Source organism: Apium graveolens, chromosome 4, assembly GCF_009905375.1.
Source record: "Apium graveolens cultivar Ventura chromosome 4, ASM990537v1, whole genome shotgun sequence".
NCBI lineage: Eukaryota > Viridiplantae > Streptophyta > Magnoliopsida > Apiales > Apiaceae > Apium > Apium graveolens.
In genome coordinates, this window is record NC_133650.1 from 315,878,561 (window position 1) to 315,883,763 (window position 5,203).

General features: G+C 34.3%; 1 pseudogene; it reads left to right on the forward strand.

The window, feature by feature from the left end:
* The first annotated feature begins 710 nt into the window (after positions 1 to 710).
* LOC141720281 (sorting nexin 2B-like) overlaps positions 711 to 5,203 on the forward strand; it is a 13,551-nt pseudogene continuing 9,058 nt past the window's right edge.

A 5,203-nucleotide genomic window follows, 5' to 3' on the forward strand; every position in this document is an offset into this window, starting at 1 on the left:
GGAGATTTAGAGAAAATGACAGTTGAAGAGACCGTTGGTTCGCTTCAAGCTCATGAGGAAAGATTGAAAGGGCAGAATGAGACAGCAGGGAGTAAGTTGTTGTTGACAGAGGAGGAGTGGTCCAGGCGTGAGAAAAATGACACTAAACTTTTACTCACATGGGAGGACTGGCTAAAACGTACAGGCAACACTGATGGGACTAACAATTGGCGAGGTGGTCGTGGTTTCAAAGGCATGAGTCGAGACAAAAGCACTGTGAGGTGTTTCAATTGTAATATGCTGGGGCATTATGCTGCAGATTGCAGGAGGCCTCGTCGAGAAAGAAATCAAAAGTCTGAAGCAAATCTGGTGGAAATCAAAGATGACGAGCCTGCATTATTGCTGTCTGAGCTAGATGAAAGTAAGACACAAATGGTGTTGCTGAACGAGGAGAAAGTAATCCCGAGATTGGAGACAAACCCAATAGCGAAGAGAACGTCACAAGTATGGTACTTGGACAATGGAGCTAGTAATCATATGACCGGAGAAAAACAAAATTCTCGACGCTGGATGAAGGAATAACAGGTGAGGTAAAGTTTGGAGACGGGTCAACCGTGAATATAAAAGGGAAAGGGTCAATCACTTTTAAGTGTAAAAATGGAGAAGAAAGAATATTTGCTAATGTATTCTATATTCCATGCCTGTGCAACAATATTATAAGTCTTGGACAGATGTCGGAAGAAGGTAACAAGGTGGTAATGCATGGTGATCTATTGTGGGTTTATGAGAAAGATGGGAGGGCGTTGATGAAAGTTAAGAGGTCTGTGAATCGGCTGTATAAAATTATGCTGGAAGAGTCACCAGGTGCCTGCTTATTTACATAGAATACAAAGATGGAAGAAGAGTCATGGCTATGGCACTGTCGCCTAGGCCACGTCAATTTTAACGCAATGTCCATCATGAAGGAAAATGATATGGTTGTAGGTTTACCCAGATTGCTTCAACCTACTGAAGTATGCAAGGGATGTCTCATGGCGAAGCAAACACGGACTCCGTTTCCCTCTCAGTCAAGCTATGCATCTAGCAAAGGGATAGAGCTGGTCCACGGTGACTTATGCGGACCAATCTCTCCACCGACCCCATCCGGAAAGAGGTACTTCTTACTTTTAGTCGATGATTTCAGTCGTATGATGTGGGTTTTCTTTTTGTCAACAAAAGATGAAGCTTTTTCCCAGATCCTTCATGTGAAATGACTTTGACAACAGAGCTTTGAGAGAGTTGATTTCCTCATTGGAATTTCCAGAAATGAGTAGATTGTCTACATATACTAGCACAAGGGTGATTTTTAATTCCTTCCTGTTTGTGAAGAGACTGTAATCAGTCTTTGATTGCAAGTAACCTAGCGTGATCAGATTTTGTGAGAGTTTATTGAACCAGAGTAGGGGACTTTGCTTCAAACCGTACAAAGATTTTACAAGCTTGCACACCAGTTTTTATGGTGTAGAAGCTTGATGTATAGGACATTTCATATACACAGTCTCAAGAAGGTCAGTGTAGAAAAGCATTTGTGACGTCCATCTGAATAGCAATCCAGTCGTTCATTGCAGCCATATCTAGTAATGTTCTAACTGTAGTAAGCTTAATTGAATGTTCATCGAGCTCTATGCCTCTCAACTGTCCCGTCTGGATTAAATTTAGTTTTGAACAACCATTTGCACCCAATGGCTTTCTTGTTTGGTGGTAGTGTAGTGACTTCCCACGTTCCATTGTCCTCCTGAGCTGACAACTCTCTGTTCATAGCGTCTACCTAATGTGCTTCTTGCACTGCTTAATTGAATGTTACAGGATCATTGTTGTTGGATAGAGATGCCAAGAAATAATTGAATTGAGGATTGACAACTTGATCAGCAACATACATGTTGGCATTTGGTAGTGCTGTATGAACAAAGTTTTCCAACCAAGCAGGTGTTTTTGTGACTCTCGTAGATCTTCTTAACACTGGGGAGTCCTGAGATGTTTCCTCATTGTCAGACATATCTGGTGCTTCATCTGTCTCAGTGAAAATATGTCATCATCACTAGTATCTTTCAATTTAGGCAGTTGTGGCATTATACAAGGAACAGGGTGAACATATGTTTGGGGTGAGGTAGGATTTAAGGGAAACACAGTCTCGTGAAATATGGCATCTCGAGTAACAAACATCTGCATATTTGTCAAGTTCAGTAATTTGTAGCCTTTCGGGTTAGGAGGGTATCCAATTATCACACAAGGTACTGATCTCGGTTCAAATTTATCATGAGTTTGGCTTGGGTTAGACGCAAGTATCAAACAACCAAAGGCTCTCAAATTGTTAAATGACGTAGGCTCTTTGTGAAGTATTTCATATGGGATTTTGTTATTTAAGGCTTGTGTGGGTAGTCTGTTTATTAGGTAAGTGGCAGTCATCACAAACTCTCCCCAGTAGGACAAAGAAAGTCCACATTGAAATTTCAAACATCTTGCAATCTCTAGAATTTGCATGTGCTTTCTCTCAACCTTGGCATTTTGCTAGGGTCGATTTACACAAGATTTTTGATGAATAATTCCATAAGTTTTGTAAAATTGAGTGCAAGTAACATCTGCAAATTCAGGTGCATTATCTGAACGAATAGAGTTAATAGCAGCAGCAAATTGAGTACGAACATACTTGTAAAAGCTATTATAATAATGAAACTATTCAATAATAGTATTAGTATATATGTTAATATGTATGTATTAATGTATGTACACATGCATATATACACAATCACTATATGATAATGATAATGAGCTATAGATAAATATGCATGTTAAATACATACCAAATAATAAATTCTTATAAATGAGTTATAAGATGAAATAAATATGACATAGATAATAATGTAAGTATTAATAAATATTAATGAAATTAACAATGATTTAATTATATATAAATTATGTTATAAATTAGTGATCAGATGAAATAAATATGACATAGATAATAATGTAAGTATTAATAAATATTAATAAAATTAAAAGAGTAAATTATGTTATATAATAATGAGGTAGATATAAATATAATTATTAATTATGAAGTAATAAATGATTATTAATAATTGAAATAAATATTTTATAAAATATATTAGAGTATTCATAATTAAATTTGTTCGTTGAACTCCAATTATTATTTAATATAAATAATAGATGAACACAAATTGATCTTTAAATAGAAGCTCGTGTGTAGAATTCTTAATACTTTATCACTTTAGTGTCAATCCCTACCCCTTTTACAGTAACACCACCAGTCTTCTATAGTTTTTTTAAAAATTTAAATTTGATTATAAGCTCATTTTGTAAATATAAATTGTGTTATTATAATGAATTTTAAATTATATTTTCTTTTATGCTATTATTTTCAAGCTAATAACTATTAAATTTGTAAACATATTAAAATTAGGTAGAAAATTTTTTAAAAAAAACATGAACCAATAAACGGTTAACCGAACCAAAAACATTATTTCGGAAAAATGAGCACAAACCGACATGCACACTCGTACTTTTCACTTTTTATTATCCTAACATGTTTTTAACCCGGAAATCCAGCATATCTAAACGAGGCATAAACGCAAACGCGTCGTCAGATTTTTCAACTTAATCTAGTAATCTACTTGGCCTATAAATATTTTAGGGGAGTAACCACAATAACAATATTTTAAAATTTAATTAGAAAATGGAGTCATTTTTAAACATTTTCCAAAAATACCTTATTTTAAGTATAATTATTTTTAAAATATAATTTTCAGCCTTTAACATCCAGTTTTATCGACATTTTATTTTATATTTTTTGTTAAATAAATTTGATTTATGTTGTATAAGTTGATTTTATATTTGAAATCCAATTCAAATCTAAAATTAACTTTGAAGAAAATAAAATTGAAGTTGCAAATTTACATTGCAAAACTTATAAATCATATTTTTGAAAATGAAATTTTTAAAAATTATGTTTTTGAAAATTATTTTATTATATTTTTGGAAAAACTATTGTCTAAAAGTTGTATTTTTTAGAAAACCTTTCGGTTTTTTCTTTCAATTATATTCGAACAACTTTGAATGACATTGTAACTTTTAAGAATTATAATCAAAATTTACACGAACATCAATTAAAAAAAGTTAATATATAATACCGAATTTTGTATACAGAATTGAGAATTCAACCGTAAATATCGTGATACTAGAGATCACTCTCAAATCGGGTTAATAATCTAGTGAGTCACTAAGTAGGGCTAGTATATCATTTATCATGTTGGTCACCGAACTCCAAGCGGTTTCAAACTGATCACTTAATTTTATGACCAGAAAAATGAAATTTTAAAATTTATCGCATGCGCTATCTATCTCAAAAGGTAAAGACTAACTCAACGATGTAACAGTTTTGTCTCTGAAATAATATGTATATTGATAGGGAATAAAATAAACTCTTATTACGTAATTAATATCACTAATTGTATTAACATTGGCTTGACAGTTAAGCACATTAGAGGAGGCCCAAGACCCTTGATAGGGGCCAAAAATAGCCTAGGAATATAATTGGTGTTAAAATTAATTAGACCAGATACGGTCCAATAACGAAGCCCAATTAGAAAGGGCCCAAAACCCTGAATATTAATTAATTATGAAATTAATTAATAAGGGATAAATCAGCTGTCAAGATGAGTCCCAATGAGGATATAAATCCTTGAAAATTAGCCCCCAAGGGACCTGATAGGATATGGAATCAGTTTCCTACTTTCTAAAACTCCAAAGTCCATTCTAATTCTGAGACTTGCCCACCAAGTCTCCTAACCCAAGTCTAATTCAAGGACTCCCAACATCTATATAAGGGGCCTCACCCCAAAAATCAGAACTACGTTTTTTTGATTTGATCTTTGGCAATCAGTAAGGTACTAAGGCAGATTGAGTCACGAAACACAAGAGCAGTCAAATCGAGCCTCGAAGCTCACGTTCCTTAGTAATAAATACAGCAATTATTATACTTTAGTTTTTGATCCATAATATTTGGCGCCGTCTGTGGGACAGCACAACAACAACCATTGCGAGAACACGGATAACAAGCAGCGTCCTTGAAGGAGGAACACCCACGGGGACAACCCAAACGATTTCGTCAACCGTGGAGGTACCTCCGCATTCAAGCTCCGCATTCAAATAAGAGATTGAACGTGCTCTACTG